The sequence below is a fragment of the Leopardus geoffroyi genome, chromosome A3 (assembly GCF_018350155.1).
Source record: "Leopardus geoffroyi isolate Oge1 chromosome A3, O.geoffroyi_Oge1_pat1.0, whole genome shotgun sequence".
Taxonomy (NCBI): domain Eukaryota; kingdom Metazoa; phylum Chordata; class Mammalia; order Carnivora; family Felidae; genus Leopardus; species Leopardus geoffroyi.
In genome coordinates, this window is record NC_059336.1 from 25042046 (window position 1) to 25064989 (window position 22944).

General features: G+C 42.4%; 1 protein-coding gene across 9 annotated transcripts in view; it reads right to left on the reverse strand.

Annotated features, from left to right (window-relative positions):
* Positions 1 to 22944, reverse strand: part of RALY (RALY heterogeneous nuclear ribonucleoprotein) — a 94894-nt gene that overhangs the window by 43929 nt on the left and 28021 nt on the right. For 6 of the 9 annotated variants that reach the window (XR_006703234.1, XM_045444845.1, XM_045444850.1 and 3 more), the window contains exon 2: positions 12569 to 12633. The exons of 2 other annotated variants lie outside the window; for them this stretch is intronic. The gene's annotated coding sequence lies outside the window, so the exon portion shown is untranslated. Of the gene's footprint in view, positions 1 to 10242; positions 10343 to 12568; positions 12634 to 22944 lie in introns of all 9 variants that reach the window. One more of the 9 variants, XM_045444847.1, reaches the window with a different exon arrangement.

Below are 22944 nucleotides of genomic sequence, written 5' to 3' on the forward strand. Positions count from 1 at the left end.
CCTGGAGCCTGTTTCCGATTCTGTGTCTCCCTCTCTCTCTGCCCCTCCCCCATTCATGCTCTGTCTCTCTCTGTCCCAAAAATAAATAAACGTTGGAAAAAAAAAAAAATTAAAAAAAAAAAAAAAAAAGCACTTAGCACAGTGCCTGGCATACAGAAAAACCCCTAAGTGTTAGCTTTAGATAAACAGGAAAAAGCTTTAGATAAACAGAGACTAGGTGGCAAAGGAAATCAAGTTCTGCCACTAATTAGATAGGTGGCCTTGGGCAAATCACTTGTCCTCTTCTGGATTTCTAATATCAGGGGGTTGAAACAAAAGGATGTCCAAGAACCTCTCTAGCTTTGACCTTCCAGGAATCACTGTTATTATCAGATCACGTGTGCAAAAGTGGGTCTGGGAAATGCTAATGCTGTGATAAAGAAAAGTAGCCAGAAATGAAATACTACAATGGTGTGACAGGAGCCCAGGGAACAGGAAGAGGGAAAGAGCTGAGTGAGGGAGAGGAGAAGGAAGGGATTAAATGAGATTCAAGTTAATCTTGGGTCAAAGCCAAAAGACAGCAGGGAGGCAAAGGAAGGGAAGCTGAACCAGGATGATACCAATCCTGGCCTTGCTGCTAACTTGCTGTATGGCCCTGGCTCTTTATTGGTCAGCCTCATTTTCTCACTGGCCAATTGGACCTCAGGGCCCTGTATGTTCTGGCCCTCACCAACCTCATCTCCTGCTTTTTGCCCCCTCAGGCTGCTGCTCCAGCCACACTGTCTGCCTTCTGGTTTTTCTACAAACGTGTTCCTGCCTTGGGGACTTTTCACTTGCTCTTCTATCAGCTGAAAATGTTAGAAAGGGCTTACCCTTCACTCCTGCTTATCTTTCTTCATATACAAAATGATAGAATAACTAATGATTTACTCATTTTCTGTCTCCCCCACTACAAGTTTCATGAAGGTAGTCTGTTTTATTCACTACCATATCACAGCTCCAAGAGTATCATCAGGCATTTGCTGAATACATGACTGGATGGATGGATGGTCGGACAGATGGACGGACAGACAGACCGACTGACCGACCACTGGTCCTGAGAAGTCCACTCTAATTCTAGCATGCTATGATTAACTTACGGACTTATGGAAATGGAGAACATCTCAGAAGTTCAAGCTCAAGTAAGCTTAGGTCTAACCTGTCCTCTTGGCTCCATTTTTTAACATTCACTTTGCTTCAGTGGCTCTTCACAAATTATTTCCAAATGTAACATATACACCGTAACACATAGCTACACACACACACACACACACACACACACACACACACACGAATAAATATGTATCACTTAATTCAAAGATGGTAAATTACATGCTATATAAGAAACACAATACTCACATAGTATTTCCTTAGCCTAGAATATTATACCTTACCCAGTTTAGCCCCAACTTACTGTTAACTTTAACCCTAACCACACTCCATTCCTCAAATCCTATACTCTGGTTACACTGGACTAGTTACCCTTCTCTGAGACATACGCCTAAATTCTGTGTCTTTATCCTCACTGGTCTCATCACTTGGAAGCTTCACAATTACCAAATACTTCTTTCACAAATGTCAAATATCTATCTCATCTTTGAAGTCCAACTCAAATACCATCTTCGTGAACCTTCCCTTCATCTCTCAGGCAGTTAGTATCCCCTTCTCCTCCACGTTCCCAAAGCACTGCACAGTAAGATCTTCACAACTATATGCTTCCATTATAGTGATCATCACTGTAGTCTACTTACTTTACCTGCCTGTCCTCTTAAATCAACTATGGGCTCCAAAGGCCTTGACCATGCATTTGCCTTCTCCATATCCCTAAGGACCTATATCCCTATGCCTGCCACAAATGTTTATCAAATTGAGTGTTAGTGTGGTTCCACAACTAAGAACATTTCCTAACCTTCTCTCATAGACTCAATCAGGTAGTTCTTCCCTTCTAGTGTCCAAAAGTTGGTTTCTCTAATATTTCTACCTGCTAGTATGAACTCCTTTGGAACAAAGAGCCTGAGGAAGAGGGAGATGGAGAAGAGGCTAGAAAGAAAGGGAAGAAATAGTCTTTGCAGAGCCTTGAATGTCATCCTAAGGAGACTGGACTTATTCTACTAGACGTTTTATGAGCAGGAAGTAGTAAATAAGGAATGTGTTTTAAAACCTATGGCAAGAGAAAGGAGGTTATACTTCAGGGACAAAGACTGGAGGTAGGGAGAGGGGTTGATTGACAATGAAAATAGTCCCAGTGAGAGAGGATTAAGATCTGACCTTGGGTGGTAGCAATGAGGATGAGAAGATGGGTAAAACATGTTCAGAGACAAAACCACATAATGAAAGCAGTTACTTACTTCACCCAAGTAGAACTCTGTGCTCAAAACCAACTTCCTCCAGATGGAAGTATATAAGCTCTTGGCATCCAAGATGGCCCTGAGGGAAACCAGGAGCAAGGAGAAAGCTTCCTTGACATGGGGGCGGGGGAGCAAATCTAGGATCAGTAAAGGCCAAGCTCCACGCCAGTGGGTAGGGCTGTAGGAGAGACTTCAAGATTTTGCTGATGGCTGCTATCAGCAGAAGCTTCAGCAAAGAAGTAAGGTCTGTGCCCTGAACAGAAAGGTGCCCTCCTGGGTTGGAACAGCTCTAGCTAGCTTTAATACAAGAGGTTCTAATCATTTTCAGTGATGATATGTTAAGGAAAATTATCCAAAATTTGGAAATAAGGCATAGAAACAGTTGTGTGACCTTTTAAAGTCAGATTAGAACATTTTTTAATATGCATCTGAGAGTCATCTGATGCTCCTCTGATACTTTTGGAGAATGGAATTTTGTTTGACTTACTGTTCACAAATGGTTAGAACCCAAATGTTTCAAAACTGCGAAGTTAAAGGGTAATGTGTAGAAAACAGAGAAGGCTCAATTCTAAGCAGAGGATAATGCCAAAGTTTATATTTTCATTAGGAGATTAATCAATTTTGAAATCTAAGCAATCTAATTTCAGCAATCCTTTTTTCTACTAACAACATGAAATCCAGTTTCTCAGCTATTCTCTTTCTTCTGGTTTCCACACTAATGAGTTAAACAAAACTTGACACATGCTCACCATATGCAGGAGAATTATGCCCTGACAGAGTACAAACACCCATAGGCCTATCTCACAGGAAACAGACCCAAGGAGACACAAAAAAGCCTGACATCCAGGCACAGGTAAGTTAGTGAAGTTGACCAGGTGGTCACTTAGGAACTGACATAAAGCTCAGTGTAGTAGAAAGGGCACCAGGCTGAGAGTCAGAAGACTTGCCACTAATTCACTGCACAACCTTGGGCATATAACTTATTGCCCCTTGCTGGGCCTCAATTTCATAATTAAAAGGGTTCCTCTGTAAACCTGATGACTGTTAGTTACGGTCATCTTCCCACTCTGACATCCTAAAATTCCATCATTTTAGAAAACGATCATGGGGAAAATGCAGAGCCAAAAATATCGTTTACCCTATTCCTAAAAATGCATCACTAGAAGGGTGTCTCATTAAGAAGCCCTAGTAACTGAGTAAGAATGGGTGAGGAAGGGGACAAATAGAGAAGGACTCAGAAAAGGGCAGAAACTAAGTCTGCCCATTTTGCAGCTGAAGACTGGGTGGTGCCCAACGCCAGGGACAGAACCCTTTCAGGAAGGGCTTAGATTCATTGTTCTCACCAAGACTAGCTACTGGCTCTGCCACATAAAGGCAAGTGCCTTCAGTTTCCTCACAGTAAGATCTCTTCAAGTAAAGTGCTTTGTAACTGAAAACCGAGTACAGATTTGAGGACCTATTAGAACAATCTCATTCCTAATCTCTTAAATGTAGGTCTCTTCTCCTGCCAGGTCCCCGAAGGAAGCTTATCAAACTTGAGATATATAGACCCTCTTTCTTCTTTCCCTGCATTTCAGAGCTGCTGTTGTAAGTAGGGGTTTACTGCTTGAAATAGTTCCCTCATTCAACTCTGAAAATGACAAGCACACTCTTTACAAGGGGTTCAGTGTTGCATGTTGAAGATGGAAACCCAGCCTCCTGCTTGGATCTTTGGGCCACACACCTGGGTCCTAAAGAAGTTGGTTTGAGGCAGGCAGAGAAAAAAACTCATGGGAAAATGGCACTGAAGGCATGGAGAATATTCCCATTATACTAAAGCCACTAAATGCCCCTTCCTGGGCACTTCTGAATACTCTACCTCCCGGGAGACCAGAGAGGCAGTATGGTACTCAAGGAAGAGCTTGCTATGGGATCTGTGAGGTTAGGAGGACCAGAGTTCAAACCCCAGCTCTTTCACAGACTAGATATATGACCTCAAGCAAATTCATTTACTTCCCTGAGCCTCAGCTTTTCCCTATAGAACTATTAATAACTTAATGAATTGCAAAGACTAAAGGAGATAATCAATTTAAAGTACCTATCACAATATCTGGCACATAGTAGACACCTCAATAAGTGTTACTTCCATCAAGAAGGAAAGGGCAAATAGCAAAAAACAACTGAATGTGATTCACATGCCAGGTAGGGAGGACTTGGGGACAAACACCCCAGCCAGCAGCAGATCAGAGCTGCTGATCAAAGTTGCTCAGAATGGGAATGGGCTGATTTGGAGAGTCTGATGTGCTATTCTAAGAGCATCTGGCTCCTGTACCAGCCAAAGCAAATCAAAGAGAAGTGGTTATAGAGCGCTTGTTTCTAAAACAAGTGCGGGCTGTTATTGACACATGCCACAGGGGAATTGAGAAGGCTGTTGGCGAATATGTTAAGAAAGCTGACATGCTTTCATTTCTAATCTCTGCTACTACACACACATCTCATCTCTGCTACTACAACTGACCTTGGCTCCAGAGAGGAGAAAACTAGATGGAGACACAAGAGACCTAGGTTCTGGTCTGAGTTCAACCCTGAGCAGGTGACTTAATCTCTCTCTCCTCAATTTTTTCTTTCCTCCTCCAAATAATGGTAATTCTCTATGTGCCTCCTACTCTATTATCACTCTATCTCATCATTTTCAGATGATGACACTATAGCTCCAAAAGATCAAGCAAGTACTGGAAGGAATTTGAATTCAAAGTCTGCTGTCAAAGCCTATAGTCTTCTACTCTGCTGCATTATCTCCCAATGTTAAATGAGGGGTTGGACCAGGTGGACCAAAGCATTCCTCAGCTTGAAAATTTATGATTCTTAGTGGCCTGAAATTGTGGTTTCAAAAGCATTCTAAATACTCTAGGGCTAGACAAAGCGTGACTTGTTAAGCCTTCGCATATAAATGAAATAAATCCTCAACACCAAGGAGAGCCAAAAGAAAGTGAACAGTGAAATTTTAGAAAGCCCTAAAGAGGCCCTTTGAGAATACATCACCTAACTCATTTTAAAGATAGGGGTATGAAGGCTGCAGAAAGAGAAATCGCTTGACTGGGAACACCCAGAAAGAGGTAATGGAGCACAAATTGGGGTCCTATGTCTCATGGTCTCTCTCATACTTGGCATCTACTGTCTCCAACCTTCTGGGCCATTCTGATTCACTCTTTGATATTTCTTTTCCAAATGCTGGGTGACATGCTGGTCCCTGCCCTTGCAGCAGACTCCCAGACACTTCCAACATCTGCTCATTGTAGATAATGGCTTTCATTGTAACTGTCCTTGCTGCAGCCTCGAGCAGGACTGACTCGAAGGCTTCTTTGACCCCCTCTTGACTTTTTGTTTCCTCTTGGCTCTTTGATGCCTTTGAACCACAGATCAATGTGCCTTTAGAGGCACAGAACTAGAAGGGACATCAGCAATTATAGGTCAACTTTCTATCTCATTCCTTCTTTTCAGAGCAGAAGAAACTGAGGCTGAGACATACTAAATGCTTTTCCAAGGCTGTGTTAGTAAAACAGAGTTAAGAGCCTGGGTCGCAATATTCACCTTCTATTATAATCTGACACTGAACACATGGTATCAGCATTTATTTCAATCACTAGTGACTGAACACCAATCCAGGCCAGGCATTTTTTTTTTCTTCATAATCTCCTATTAGCATCCCAATAACCATCCCAATTTTTGTTCCCATTTTGCAGATGAGGAAACTACAGCTCAGAGGTACACAGGAAGGGTGTAATTAAACTTCCAAAGACCAGTTATACTGCAGGTAACTTTTGTCTCTTGCCCTATGCACTTAGTGCAATAACTCTTGACAGATTATCCTAATAGGGCAGGGGGAGGCAAAGAGGGTGGGAAAAGAGTGGAAATTCAGACAATACAAAATGACAGATAATTCAAAATAAGCAATTTAAGCTTTTGTAGGATAGTTTCATTATTTTTCTGTATCTGTCTCATTAAATCCTAAGTCACCTCAACTTATGTCCTACTCATCTTAGGGGTCTAGCACCACAGCTCCTGATAGACCTCGGTTTCCTCATCTATTGTTTCCCAGTTTCACATCTTGGATTTTTGATCTCTTGGCCTTATGCTTAGGCTCAGGACCCTGCCTCTCTGCCACAGCCAACATCCTTAGAACTGCCCTCTAGCTGATCTGACCTAAAGGACCTATCAGTCCCTCTTCTGTCTGGCCTGCTGCTCCAGTGGGACAGAAAGACCCTCTTTGGTTTTAATGAAAACTGGGGAAGGAAGGAGGGAGACACAGGGCCCAATACAGCCCAGAGCCCTTTTACATACTATTCCTTCCCCCTAAGTGAGCTGGACCTTATTGCTTTCCTGTGACAGCAACCCTTGAGAAAGCCAGCTGTTTCTAGAACCAAAGTAATAAAATGTGGGCAAAATTCCTGGGTGGGGGAAAAAAACAGGGACAGCTGCTTCTTATATGAGCTGCCCTGGTAGCCTCCCTCAGATGTTCTCCACAGAATTCTCTAGGAGCCATGTGATGATTACCCTGGCAGATAAGAAACCTCCTGCCTTACTAAGCCAAAAGCCCACTTAGGTCAGACATTCATCCCACACCTTGAAGGATAAGAATGCACTGCTACTGCCCCTGGACCTTCTCAGACTCTGTCCCTGGTCCCTATCACCATAATTACTAACATTAATAGTCCCTTACATTTTTGTACAGTATTTAACAGTTTTATACAGCACTTACTTGAAATGTGCCTTACACAGTTGGATAGGTAGAAGCTGTTATTCCTTGTTCACAGATGTGGGAACTAGAGGCCACAAATAAGTAACCAACAAGCCCAGGTATTCCTCAGAGCTCTTACGCCTCAATGTTACCTAAGAGATCTACATTTAAGCCATATTTCTTTAATAGAATTAAATTTCTGCTTAGAATCTCATCATTATCAGGCAACAGAGGTATTCTGCAAGGTCTCAAAAGCCATCTTGAAGCCTCTAAAATCTGTGAAGTGGGCAGTTATCTCCTCCAGCTCTGTATCAGGCAAAATCTCCTCAGAAGCCTGGGGAGCTCTGGCTTTCCATGTATCACCTGACTTCCTGTTGCATCACCCCGATATTCTACATGAGGCTCAGGCCTCACTCAAATCCTGACTTAAGATAGGCAGGATCAAGGCTGCCCAGCATTATGGGTCTAGCCCTGCCCCCTCCCAGTTGATAACACATACAATGTGGACAACTTGCCTACTCCACTGTTTCTGAGTTAGGCCCTCTGTGAAGCTCCAGATACTTCTGAAAAGACTACATCAGGAGCACACTGACAGCCCACACATCAGTCAAGTCTGAAGATGACTCTTAGGAACTGCAAAGTGCCTTTAAAAGATAACCTAAGTCAGGGGTGCCTGGGTGGCTCAGTTGGTTGAGCATCTGATTCTTTCAGCTCTGGTCACGATCTCACAATTCCTGGGTTCGAGCCCTGCATCAGGCTCCATACTGACAGTGCAAAGTCTGCTTGCGACTCTCTCTCTTCTCTCTCTGCTCCTCATCCACTTGCATGTGCTCGCTAGCATGCTCTCTCAAAATAAATAAACTTAAAAATTTGTTATTTTAAATAACTTAAGTCTTAAGAAACTAGAAAAAGAAAAGCAAACTACCCCTAAGAAAGCTAGTCAGAAAGTAATAAAGATTATAGGAAGAAATCAATGGAATAGAAAAACAATGTAACCAAAGTTGCTTCTTTGAAAAGATTAACAAAATTGGTAAACCTTTAACAAGACTGACCAAGAAAAGAGAAGATATAAATTGCCAAAACCAGGAATTTAAAAAGGGTTATCATGACTGATCTTACAGACGTTAAAAGAATTATAAAGGAATCCTATGAACAACTTTAAACCAAGAAACTAGTCAATTTAGATGAAATGAAAACATTCCAAGAAAGGCACAAATTATCAAAAGTGACTCAAACAGAAACAGAAAGTCTGAGTCGGCCCACAACAACAACAACAACAACAACAACAACAACACACACACACACACACAAATTAAATCAGTAATTAAAAATCTTCCAACAGAGAAAAGCCCAGGCCCACATTGGCCTCCCTGGCAAATTCTGTAACACATTCAAAAAGTAAATAATCCTTATGAATATAGACACAAAAATCTTCAACAAAATAGCAATGTAAGGGGCACCTGGGTGGCTCAGTCAGTTAAGCATCCAATCTCGGCTCAGATCATGATCTCATAGTTCATTAGTTCCAGCCCCCCATGAGGCTCTACGCTGACAGCGTGAAGCCTGCTTGGTAGTCCCATTCTCCCTCTCTCTCTCTCTCTCTATCCCTCCCCCACTTGCTCTCTCTCAAAATAAATAAACTTTAAAAAAAACACTGCAATCCAAATCCAACACCATCTAAATAGGATCATACACTCTGAGGATGGGGGGGGGGGGGGGGGGGGGATGAATGAATGAATGAATGAATGAATAAATAAATAAATAAATAAATAAATAAATAAGGATCATATACTCTGACCAAGTGGGATTTACTCTGGAATACAAGGTTAGTTTGATGGCCAAAAATCAATTGATGTAGTGTGCCATGTTAGTAGAATAAAGAACAAAAAACACACAATCTATAAAATCCAACATCCATCCATGGTAAAAAACCTCTCAGTAAATTAGTAATGGAAGGAAGCTCACTTGGCCTGATAAACATCATCTATAGCTAATATATAGCATCAACAAAAAACTTTATAGCTAATACTACACTTAACAGTGAAAGACTAAACAATTTCTCCCCTAAAATTGGGAACAAGGTAAGAGTGTCTGCTCTCACCAATTCTATTCAACATTGTGCTGGAGGTCTCAACTGGTGCAATCAGGTTTTTAATGAATGTCAGACTATATCTTTCCCCTACTCAAAACACTCCAATGGCTTCCTATTTCACTCAGAATAAAGCCCTATATGATCTGGGTCCCTGTCTACCCCTATGACTTCTCCATACTCCACTCTCCCTCTTGGTCACTTCACCTCTAGCCACTTGGCTCCCTTTTGCTCCTCAAACACAGTAAGCATGCTCCCTGTTTTAGGGTCTCTGAACTTGCTGTACTCTATGCCTGGAATGTTATTCCCCAAGATATTAAGCATAGCTCACTACTACAGTTCCTGTATATTTCTGCAGAGATTTTATTTTCTCAAGAGGCCTTTTTCTCAAGAGAGGCCTTTTTTTCATCATGAAGTCCCACTCCATTCCCTTACCCTGCTTTGTCTTCGTACACATTCATTTGTTTATTTTCCTCCACTAGAATGTAAACTATAAGAGAGAAAACTATTTTCTTCACTGCTATATTTTAAAACTGTGCCTGCCACATGGTTGACACTCAATAGTCACTGGATGAATGAATATCTTTAAAAATAAAGTTTTATATAGGAGAGTGAATAAAAGGGGAGCAGGAAGAAATCACTGGCTCAAGAGGCTGAGAAAGACCAGGGTTTTAGGTCACAGGGAAGAGCCAATATAGGATAATAGAAAAAAATTTGGTTGTCTGGAGCTGGGTTCTTCTGGGTTCTAAGCTTAGCTCTTCCAATCACTGTCTGTCTCTAGGCCTCAGTAATTTCTAAAATGAGAATATCACCACCTACCTCCCAAGCTGCTATGAAAATGAAATCAACTTATGTAGAGGATTCAGTACAGCATCTGATAATATAGTAGACATATAATTTAACATTTTCTGATACCCCCTGGCCTTTAAGAGGACCTAGAACTACCTTAAAAATTACCTAGCTCCACTTCACTGAAGTACATAGATGTCTGTAGGACTGCTGCCCCTAAACTAAATGGCCTCCATACTCATTTTAACTTCTCTTTCTGATCATTCTTCTTTTATCCTTACCTTTCAGCTCTCTCCTCTAGCTGTTAATATAGCAGCTCTTCCCCCCTTTTTGATATGCTGCTTTGAATCTTATGGGAGTTTAGAAACCAGATTACTAAGCCTGTTACAACAACACATAAAAATAGGAGTAAATTAGTGCTGTATAAGGGCTTAAGGATGACAATGCTTTGCTTCCTTGTTTTTTTAGTTGAAACTTGTTTTTAATAGAAACTTGAGTACATTAGATAAATAAGCTAGACACTTTATCACGTGGAATCATTCATAGTTTGAAACAATCAATAATGGAATTCTTCACAAGGCAGTTGGTGTAACAGTAAGGTCCAAGCTTAGCACCAGGCCATGGGAAAGCAAGAAGCTACAGAACTTAGGTTAACCAGACAAAAAGAGGTGCCATCAAGAGCCTGAAGATTCAGAATAGGACAGAAGGTTGGCTAATATGGATTCCAAAAGCACCAGGTTGGGGACAGACCTCTCTGTGCACCCTCCAGCAAACAGAACAGAGAACAAAATGTCCATTGTTACAGAATGTGAAGAGAGTGGTCTGTATCACTGACCACAGGCATGAGAGAGATGGTGGGGAAAACTGAATGAGCATAGCCTCTCATAAGATTATGAGGCTCTAGCATAAGTTCATTTTTCACTAGTTGGAGGGTAAGAGGTGGGGATGCACAAAGATCTTAGAGCCAAAATAGGAATAGCCTTCCTCTTCTGACAGGACAGTAGGAAACAAGGCAACATCTAAGTGGAATTAGTCAGTGAGGGCAGACACATGCTGGGGACTGGCTCTTGAAAAGTGCTTTAATATCAGAGCCAGGATGTATGAGCGCATTTAAACCTACATTCTGTAGCCCCCATGCTGCAAATCATGCTGCCGATGCTGCCTGGCTTTGTCTGTTTGCCTTGGAATCCCTTCCTTTGTGGAAAGATTGAGTCTCAGGCAGAACCTGCACAAGAAGGAGAGGAAGAGAAGGGTATGGGAGAAGATTTACAGCACAAAACTCCAAAGGAAAACCTTCCCTTTTTCCTTTGGGGAGTGGGGTGGCAAACAGGTCAGGGACTGAGGTGCCAGAGATACTTATAGTGCTTTATTCTCACTTTCTTTCATTTCGGTCATGCTGCTTTACAATTTACAAAGCTTCCAACTTGCATTTCTCATTTGATTCTCTACGACATCCTGCAGGGTTGGTGTACACACAAGAGACATGTGGGGGTGCAGGGAAGCAGTCCAATTTTACAAATACAGAAGTAGAGATTGTCCAAGGGCAGATGTTGAGAGAGAAGAGGAAAAAAAACAGGTTTCCCAACTCCAACCCAGCTCTCCAGGTCCCTATCTGTGCTGATCCCAGTGTTTACGATTATGTGTTATAGGTATTTTCTCCCCCTTATAATCATATGGCTGGCGCCTGGGCCTTTAACTGCATGAAGATTCTTTCCAACTTTTAGTCTCCTGGGCCCCTCACTAGAAATGCCATTGCCTCAGAAGGAACCCCAAACTCCTGCCTTCCCTGCTGGGCCCCTCAAATAACTGGATCTCCTTCCTGAATCCCTAAGGAGGTCTTTTTTTAACTTTATAAGAAAAATCAGGATTCCAGGGAGATTAACAGCCCAAGGAAAGTCTGCCAAGTCAAGGAGAACAATGGTGTTTACACTGACCAGGTTCTAACATCAGCTTTATGGATTCCCAAATGTGAACTCCAGGCAACTTATTTCAGCTATCAGAGCCTCAATTCCCTCATCCATAAATTTTGTCTAGATTAAATGAGACCCATAACACAACTGGTTCTTAATGTGTTGATTTCCCTTCCTGTCTCAGCATCTTTGGTTTTTCCTTTAAGTTTCCCCTGATTTCCCCTTCACACAGCCCCAACTCTTTCACTCCATCCTCACCACTTATAATCACATTTTCCAGGACTGATAAAACTAGTTTCTGAAGCTGACCTATGGGCTTGGTAGGCCAGTCAAGACTGAAATCAGGAAAGTTTCTAAGGGCTACAAGGTCATGTTAAGACAGCTTATAGGAGAATGAGTTTAGCTGCCAGGTTCAGGATAACCCCCAACACAAAGCTGGCAGAAGCCAAAAAGAATTGAGCCTGCTTTGCGTTATTCATGGTAAATGATCCCAAACCATCTTATGGCAATTCCAAGAGAGCCAAGTTCAATTCTCCTCCCACCACAGGAAACTGCCTATGCCAATATCTCAAACATGGAGTAGGAGAATAATCAATTGCCTATAAGTTACCTGTACTAAAGGTAAAAATAAGCCCCAAACTAGTTACCCTATATCTTGGCCCAAGCTTGCCCAGAGTTGCCAAAGACTCTCACTCACCAGCCTTCAATTTCCTCTTTTGGGTTACAGGGTCAGCACCAGCTGCCTTTGGGAATAGGGCTCACCTAAAAAAGAGAGAAGTCAGTCAGGGTCCTGCTCAGAATAGGGATGAACTTAGGTCAGTGCAGGCATTCTAAGATCCTGCTCTCACACGTCTTATATCTTTGCAAAAGATAGGTTGATGATACATTATTTTAGGTCATGCTAAGTGCTATAAGGAAAAATAAACCAGAGTAAGGGAGGAAAAAATGACAAGGAGTGAGAATAGTCAGGGAAACCTCCAAAGGATGACCACCAGAAAGAGACCTGAATGGGGGCACCTGGATGGCTCAGTATGTTAAGTGTCCGACTTCAGCTCAGGTCATGATTCCACAGTTTGTGAGTTTGAGCCCCACATCACGCTCTGTGCTGACAGCTCAGAGCCTGAAGCCTGCTTCGGATTCTGTGTGTCCCTCTCTCTCTGCCCCTCCCCCGCTCATGATCGCTCAGAATTAAAAAAAAAAAAAAAAAAAAAAAAAAAGACCTGAATGAAGTGAGGGAGTAAGATCTGCAAAGGTCTGAGGGAAGATTGTTTCAGAGAGGAAGAATACCAAGTGCAAAGACCCTGCAGCAATAATAGGCAAGAATAAGCTTGTTATGCTTAAAGGAACAAGAAAGTCAATATAGCTAGAATGTAGTGAGGGAAAGAATGAGATATTAAGTATATATGGAGGAATTAATTATGATTCCTATTTTATATATGAGAAAACTGTGGCTCAGAGGTTAAATGACTTGCCCAAGGTCAAAGTAAATCAGTGGCAGAACTGGGAATGGAGGGGTGCCTGGCCGGTTCAGTCGGTAGAGCATGCAACTCTTGATCTCAGGGTTGTAAATTCAAGCCCTACATTGGGAGTATAGAGATTACGTAAAAATAAAATCTTTAAAAATAAGTAAATAAATGTGAGCACCTGGGTGGCTCAGTCAGTTAAGCACCCAACTCTTGATTTCAGGTCAGGTCATGATCTCACGGTTCAGTTCATGAGATCAAGCCCCAAGTCAGGCTCTGCACTGTCTGTGCAGAGCCTTCTTGGGATTTTTCTCTTTCCCTCTCTTTCTGCCCCTCCCCAACTTATGCTCCCAATAAATAAATAAATAAATAAATAAATAAATAAATAAATAAATAAATAAATAGAAAATAAAAATAAATAAAATCTTAAAAAAAAAAAAAAAGAAAAAAAGAACTGGAAATGAATTCAGGTCATCTGGACAACTCTCTGCCTCCATCTTGGGCCAGGTTCCTCCAGGCTTAGATAACCTGGATCCCAGCTGGGACAACTTTCAAGCACTCTACAACTGGCTTCAGGCCTCTACTCATCCCTTCCTCTGTTGGGTGGGAAGAAAGAGTGTATTTACCTGGAATGTGGAACAGAGGGGATTCTAGGGTTGTGGAGAACAGTAGCACATGTCAAGCACTGTTGTAAAGATTAATGCAAATAAAGGATTTTCAACAATCTCAGAAGATTGCTGTTATTTCTCCATTTTACTTCTGGGGAAACTGAGGCACGGAGAAGTAAATTTGCCCAAGTTACACAGCTAACAGAAGGGGCAGTGAGCTGAGGGGCAATGAGGTGGCTCAGTCGGTTAAGTGTCTGACTCTTGATTTCAGCTCAGGACATGATCTCACAGTATGTGGGCTTGAGCCCCACGTCAGGTTCCGCACTGACAGTACACAGCCTGCTTGGGACTCTCTCTCTCTGCCCCTCCTCCACTCATGCTCTCTTTCAAAATAAATAAATAAACTTTAAAAGAAGAAGAAGAAGAAGAAGAAGAAGAAGAAGAAGAAGAAGAAGAAGAAGAAAGGAAGGAAGGAAGGAAGGAAGGAAGGAAGGAAGGAAGGAAGGAAGGAAGGAAGGAAGGAAGGAAGGAAGGAAGAGGAGGAGGAGGAGGAGGAGGAAGGTAGAGTTGAGACCTGAACTCAGGAAGTCCAACCTCTGGGGCTTGCCCTGCCCTCTTAACCACATTACACCAACTTCTCAAAAACAGAAGAAAAAGACAGGAAACATACTCCTACCCTAGTCCTAGCTGATATGGCTCAGAGCCCTCATTTACACCCAGCCTGAAATCCTCTCCATTTACTTGCAGTCCAGACTTCTTACTGAATACCAGCTAAATGACTGTCCTTTAGCCAGGTGGTTCCAGACGTTTCTCTAAATCTCTAGCTACTGTGATCACAAAGCTATGATGACAACCACGACAACAGCCATTTAATAGCCACTAACATTTAATGCACACTTTGAAAGAGTAGGTACCAGGCTAAGCATCTTACATGCACTATCTTATTTCAGACAGGGAGAAAACAGTTGCTCCAAGACATGAGTGGAGGGATCCCCCGGGGGTTCCAGGCCTGGAAACAAAGCAGGAAATACATGGAACTGAAGGATCTCTGTAGGCCCAGATCAAAGGACAAAGGCAGAGGCACTAGGAGGTGGGCAGTAAGGGGAATAAACTATTAGCACCTCGAATTCAACATGTTGATAAACTGAACTCATCTCCTTGTTCCCAGCCTCTGCAGTTCAGCAAATGATATAACCATTCTCCCAAGTACGGAGACTCCAAATGTTAATGCTCTCCAACCTCTCCTTTCCTTATGCCCCATTCCCTCAATTGCCAAATCCTCATGGTTTTTTTGTTGTCACGCTAAGAGCTCTACATCTAAACTGTTCTTCTTTATTCCCTACTGTGTCAACCTCCTCTTGGTTCAGGATCTATCTCTTGCCTGCAATGCTGGAATATTTCTTAAAAATTATTGACATTACAAGGACTGTTACAGTAGTGTCTTCCCCAGTCTCTCTTTCACTAATCTCCTACCCCTCTGTGCTCTAACTACTGGGCCTACACTGCCAGACTAATGCTCCCAAGGCCACTTTCCTGCTCAAAAAAAGTTAAGAAAAAAAGAGGAAAAAATATCATAGCTACCAATCACCTAAGCTTTGCTCTCTAGGTATGCCTTCATCTAGTCATCATCTGTCTTACCTCTATTATGGGCTTTCCAGCTCTCATCCTTTTGTCCATGCTGTCATCTCACTTGGAATTTTGTACATATTCATATCCTTCTTAATCTTCAAGGCCTAGCAAATCTATGAAGTTATTCTGAACCCTTTCTCACCACTCTGTCATATTCTCAAATCATCTCTAAGTGTGATTAGACCTGACTCTGGCCTCATCATCAGGTAAGGCCTCAAAACCAACTCTTCTGTTCCTTCTTCCTTGTAAAGATTCCTGCTGTTTCCAGAGAACGAAGACCTAGTCAGTTAAGATTTCTGTTCTCATTCCTGCTACTCTTACCTTACTCTGGATCTATCACCCAACAAAGGACCTGGGTTCTAATCTGAGCCTCAGATTTCTACAAAATGGAGATACAATCCCCATCCTGATTACAGGACAGGGATTTTGTGAGAATCAATGTGGTAACAGAAGGGGAGTGGGAGAAGAGTTAGGATGGGAGACTTTGGGCCAGGTCTTCAATAGCTCTTTTTTTCACTGCAAAACACTCAGAAGTTTATTTATAGAAGGCTTCTTAGCCAATCAATCAAAAAACTACTTCCTGGGCCTGGTTGGTCATGGTCACAGCTCTAAGTTAGGGTTATAGAAGACACAGGGATGGATGAGAACAGTTCTTATCCTCCTTGCATTCCAGGGTGGGACTCTGTGAACTTCCTGTAAAGGACGACTAATAATATTAGGTAGGATCCAACAGTTCAAAGAGTGCTCCATGTGTTATAAAAATGGAAAAAGAAACTAGGCTGACAGGAGATGGCCTTAGAAGTTTCAAAGGAGCAAGGACTTAAGCCAGGCATTGATGCAGAATGACAGAAAAACACATGCTACTACTATGCACCAGACACTGAGCTAGGTGTTGTGCAGTTAACTCTCATAATGTGAAGAGGTGATGGCAGGTCCATTTTATACCTAAGGTAACTGAACATGGGCAAGGCTAAGTGTGCCATTCAAGGTCAAACAGCTAGTAAGTAGCAGAGCTAGAATTTGAACCCAGGTCTGCTTTACTTTATTCCAAAGCCTGTATGTTTATTTACTTCATGGTCTGGAATACCAAATAAACTCTAAAGCTCTTCCCACCTTAAAATTCAATGATTTGAGCGAGGGAGTAGGGGAGGAGGTTTACTGTTGCTATGTCTTACCCATAAGACTATAATTTTATTGGCAGGTTTAGGGTCTTATTAACTGGAATAGCCCAAGTATCTGAAACAGAGCCTGGCAGGTTATACTTAGAAGACACTGTACATAAGCAAATAAATGAATGAGTAAGCACCTGTTCCATCAACCATTGTTCTGAGGTCTAGATGTAATGTCCAAAATGTCAAGCTCCAAGTTATGACTTGTAGCCCCAGTATCTATATTACCACCTATCAACTAATCTGTTGTCTGAAGGTACCCTTTCCCCATTCTTGTTTTCAGGAGTTAAAGGAGAGGTGAGGAAAGAAATGGGAAGCTGACTGGATAGGAGAAAAAGGAGGGAGAAGAAAGGGGTGAAAGGAGAGAAGGAAGAAGATAAAAAGGAAGGTAATGTCTCAGCCACAACTGAAATGTCCAAGGCCTAGACTTTGGGAAAGGTTTCTTTTCTGGTGCCAAAACCAAGGATTTTTTTTTTTAAGAGGAGTAGTAGGAATTCCTCTTTATAAATTTCAAATTGCTTGTCCAAACCCCCTGACAAAATCTACCAGCAGGGGGCGTAAAATGAAATTCCTCAGGGCTCCTATCCTCAGTTCTTACCACTATCCTGCTCCAGCCCAACCCTCACCTGGCTTAAGCTAAAACCTGCAGAAGTCAGAAGACATACAGGTTCTGACATTCCTCTGCTCCTTCACAAGGGTCATTCCAGGCTAGTAAGCCCTGGGAATCCAACCTTCCTTATGGATGAGGAGACACTGCAGCCTCTGAATGCTTCCCCACAGCAAACTGTCATGAAAGCTTTGTTGAACCCTAAGGGGAAAGTGATTCTCCCTTTCTGCTGTGTTCCTCAAATATGTATGAAAGAACTAAGGTGAAGATGTGGATGATGGAGGCAGGGTCCCTTCAGAACTCATTTGATCTGGGTCCTAATAAAGCTTAACCTTCTTTAGGTCTGATCTGCAAATTATACACACCACCTCTCCTTACTATATTTTTAGTAGAGAAAGGCAGAAAACATAACAGCTAGTTCCAGCTCTACCTCTAATTCACTGTGTGACCTTGGACAAGTAATTTCACCTTCCTGGACCTTAGTTTCCATGTCTGTAAGAGGGAGACAGCATCTGCTCTTCTGAAGGATCTTCAGAGGGATCAGGAAGATTGGCAAGAACACTTTAACTGTAAATTTACTTGGTTTTATGTAAATGGTAAAGAAGGAATGAGGGGATGGTCTCTTAAGAAAGAAAGAGGGCTGTACCATCCTTCAGTTGAAGGGATCTGCTCTGAGTGGAAAAATTAGGAAGAACTGGAGCAAACAGGGTCATTGTCTACACTTCCATCAAATGAGGCACCAACCAAGGCTAAGAAAACCTGGGGCACATGGGTGGCTCAGTTGGTTAGGCATCTGACTTCAGCTCAGGTCATGATCTCACAGTTCAAGAGTTTGAGCCCCATGTCAGGCTCCGTGCTGACAACTCAGAGCCTGGAGCCTGCTTCAGATTCTGTGTCTCCCTCTCTCTCTCTCTCTGCCCCTCCCCCACTTGCACTATCTCTCAAAAATGAATAAACATTAAAAATATATATATATATTAAAAAAAAAAAAGACTAAGAAAAGCTCATGGACCACATGCAGGCAAATCCCCGTAAGTCCAAGTAGAGAGAAAATAAGAACCACTAGAAGTAATGTATTACTCAGGAAAAGTAAAAGTAGTAATGATCAATAATGATCAGTGGTGAAGAGCTCAGGCTCTAGAATCAGACACCTGGGTTTGAATCCTAGCTCTGTCTCTTACTAGCTTTGTGACCTTAGGCAAGGTACTGACCTTCTGTGCCTCAGTTTCCTATATTTGTTAAAAATAGTTCCTGCTTCATAAATGTGGTATTAGAAGTGAGAGCTTGGGAAAGCCCACAGCTCAGAGCCTGGCAAAAGTGACTCAAGGATAGTTATTATTATTCCACTTAAGTACCACAAAAGGACAAATCAGAAGCAATAAAAAGACCCAGGAGAAAAAAATGCACATTTGCCATTACCTATTATGTATGTATCATGTCCTATGCCCAAAACCGTAATTATTTTCATTTATTTCCAATAACCTTTTGAGGTTAGTAGAATTATCCCTATCTTAAAGGAGGAAACTGAGCCTCAGAGAAATAACTTGTCTAATACCACACAGCTAGAAAACAGAACTTACTGAAACCAAGGTCTGACTCCAAAGACTGTGTTCTTTCTACGATGTACCTTGCATTTTCTCCTGCTCAAAAATAAGGAGAACCCCCTCCCCGCCCCCATATAGGTACCAATAATAAAGTTTTAGGAAATGGACCAAATTCTCCCATTTTATACTTGATGAAGCAACTACTGGTTTCAGATGCCTGGGGAAATGATGGGCAGGGGTGCAAGTGTACCATCAAGTTCCAGACTTGTAGGACTTGGCTTACCAGGCCTTCCCAAGGAGCTCTCAGCCAGTTGTTATAGTAAGGAAGGAAAGAGGGATGATTTCCAAACTAGATACCACACCCTAAAGGACAAGATGTTCCAGGACTGTATCAAACAGTCAAGAAGCCATGACAGGTCCAGCCTGGGCTGAACTCCAATACCAGATCAAAACACCTAATAAAGAGGCACCTGCCTGGCTCAGTTGGTAGAACATACAACTCTTGATTTCGGGGTTTTAAGTTTGAGCCCCACATTGGGTGTACAGATTACTTAGAAACAAAATCTTCTGGAGGGGTTGTGGGAGGGGGAATGGGCTAAATGGGTAAGGGGCACTAAGGAACCTACTCCTGAAATCATTGTTGCACTATATGCTAATTTGGATGTAAATTTTAAAAAATTAAAAATAAATAAATAAATAAAATCTTAAAGGGGGAGTCTGGGTGGCTCAGTTGGTTAAGAGTCCAACTTCAGCTCAGATCATGATCTCACAGTTCATGGGTTTGAGCCCCACATTGGGCTCTGTGCTGACAGCTCGGAGCCTGGAGCCTACTTAGGATTGTGTCTCCCTCTCTCTCTGCCCTTCCCCCACTCACGCTCTGTCTTACTCTCTCTCAAAAATAAACATAAAAAAATTTTTCTTAATAAAACCTTTAAAAAATTACAAAAAAACCTAATACCAGGAGGGAATACAATGCTATGAACACCTTTGCAAGATTCAGCATGTACTATGTCCTAGATGTGCATATCGTCCCTATTTCTGAGAAGCACTTTACAATGGCACAGATGACTATAAGTTAGTCTGAAGAGAAGCAGTCCTTCCCTTGGGTCAGGCCATTATTTTATTTTATTTTTTTCATTTTATTTTTTATTTTTTAAAATTTACATCCAAATTAGTTAGCATATAGTGCAACAATGATTTCAGGAGTCCTTAATGCCCCTTACCCATTTAGCCCATCCCCCCTCCCACAACCCCTCCAGTAACCCTCAGTTTGTTCTCCATATTTATGAGCCTCTTCTGTTTTGTCCCCCTCCCTGTTTTTATATTATTTTTGTTTCCCTTCCCTTATGTTCATCTGTTTTGTCTCTTAAAGTCCTCATATGAGTGAAGTCATATGATTTTTGTCTTTCTCTAATTTGACTTAGCATAATAGCCTCTAGTTCCATCCATGTAGTTGCAAATGGCAAGATACCATTCTTTTTGATTGCCAAGTAATACTCCATTTGTGTGTGTGTGTGTGTGTGTGTGTGTGTGTGTGTATCTCCAACATCTTCTTTATCCATTCAACCATCAATGGACATTTGGGCTCTTTCCATACTCTGGCTATTGTTGACAGTGCTGCTATAAACATGGGGGTACATGTGTCCCGTCGAAACAGCACACCTGTATCCTGTGGATAAATGCCTAGTAGCGCAATTGCTGGGTTGTAGGGTAGTTCTCTTTTTAGAGTTTTGAAGAACCTCCATACTGTTTTCCAGAGTGGCTGCACCAGCTTGCATTCCCACAGGACATTATTTTAAATAAACAATAGCACGTTCTACAGGAGTACAACTACAGCTGGCAACTAGGGGAGAGGAGCCAGGAAGTGAATTAACAGAAAATTGGGGGAAGAACGGAGTCCTGGACATAAAACGCTTTTGGGAGAGTGGGGAACCAAGCAAAAGGCCTGGAACAAGACAAGGGAGTGCTTCAGGGGGGCTAAGGAAAGATTGTGATAGAAGAAATCATCTACATTTGTAAAGAAAGGAAAGAAAGGAAAGAAAGGAAAGAAAGGAAAGGAAAGGAAAGGAAAGGAAAGGAAAGGAAAGGAAAGGAAAGGAAAGGAAAGGAAAGGAAAGGAGGAAGGAAGGAAGGAAGGAAGGAAGGAAGGAAGGAAGGAAGGAAGGAAGGAAGGAAGGAAGGAAAATTTTAATAGCATGTTTCTATCAAAACTTTGCTGTTTAGAGAAAAGCAATCTCCAGGGCCTACAGGAAGACTGACTGAAAGGTATTGCTGAAGTGATATTTTCCTCTGGAGAGGGAAAGGAAAATAGAAGCTGGGTTCTCTAGGCCTCTAGGGTAGCAACCAAGGCAAGAATGAGCAGCCCCAGGAAATAATCATAGCATAAGAGCTCCAAGCTCAATCAAGCAGGGCTCACCTGCAGGTGGCCTCAGACCCACTTCTGCTATGATCAGCACTTGAGGGTGCAAAATGCCCATATCCAGAGAGTGTAAGATTGGCCCTTGAACAAACAGCCTTTGTCCCAGGAGCCATGCTTGCCAACCTTATTTGTTAGTTCTGTTCTAGCTGCCCCCTAACCCTCTTGGCCTCAAAACTCTAACTGCCTCAATCCTTGTGAGGTCTGCTTTTCCTAGCCTTGACCAAACCGCATGGTCCTGCAGTTCTAGACTCCTCCCACTCACAAGAATACCTGACCTTGACTCTTGTGACTGACTCTATTGTGTAGCCTGTGCCCAGGCATAATAAACCAACTGGCTGTGGTTTGCCATGGGGCTAAAAAGATGACTCACAACATAATAAAAATGCAGCCAGGTCACAAAATAGCTCAGTAAAACCCTCCTCTACTCCCCAACAAAGACAGGTTGTCAGGATGCCCAGCATATCACAAAAGGAGGCCCTCAAGGGCAGCTGGCTTCTTATGACAGGTGACATTAGGGCTCTTGAGCCTAATCCATGTCCGTATATGAGAACAGTATTTGTGCCATAAATAGATGAAACTCAATCCAGGCAGTCTCTAGGCTGCCTGGAGGAATGTCCAGAGAATACAACAGATGTGCAAGACAATCATTCTTGCCTCTGCATTTTCTGAACAGCTAACAGCTCTTCTTCTTCAGCTGGAGCTGTCTCCAGTTTCCCCCTCCTCCTTCCCTAGAAGAACCAACCCCGCAGGAATCATCAAGGGAGGAACAAGTAATTACTGTTTTCTTTTCTCCATGCTAATGAGACAGTTGGATGGTTCCCCCTTCCCCCTTCTGAGTTGAAAGGGAGAATCTAAAGGTTTATAATCTGTAACCCACACACCAAAGCTTGGGCCAGATAGTGCTCTGCAACTGCACTGTATACAAAGATGGCTTTCTGTCCCTGATGAGACCAGAGATGGAAGACGCCCCACCATTTTACAAGGGGCAGTAAAACCAGAGTGGCAAGAGGATCTGTCCAGAGTCACAGAAGAAGTCAGTGGCAAGGCTAGATGCCTACTTCCAATCAGGGCACTTCCTCTTCCTACAGTTCAGAATGACTTTGGAGGTTCCTCAATGTGGAACCAGGAACTATAAGTTTCAAGTTCACATACTGATTTTGAATAGGTATTTAAAAAGCAAGGTTCTGTAGATATGGACTCAGCCCAAGAATCTCAGTTATGGGTGGAAAGCCAGGATCTGAGAGATAATGTCAATTTTACCCCCAAATTAAAATCACAAGTAGATGGGGGCACCTGGGTGGCTCAGTTGAGTGTCTGACCAGCTCAGGTCATGATCTCACAGTTCATGGATTCGTGCCCCACATCGGGCTCCGTGCTGACAGCTCAGAGCCTGGAGCCTGCTTCAGATTCTGTGTCTTTCTCTCTCTCTCTGCCCTTCCCCTGTTTGCACTCTCTCTCAAAAATAAATAAACATTAAAAAAATAAATAAAAAGGTGCCTGGATGGCTCAGTTGGTTGAACGTCAGACTTCAGCTCAGGTCATGATCTCATGACTTATGAGTTTGAGCCCCACATCAGGCTCTGTGTTGACAGCTCAGAGCCTGGAGCCTGCTTCGGATTCTGTGTCTCCCTCTC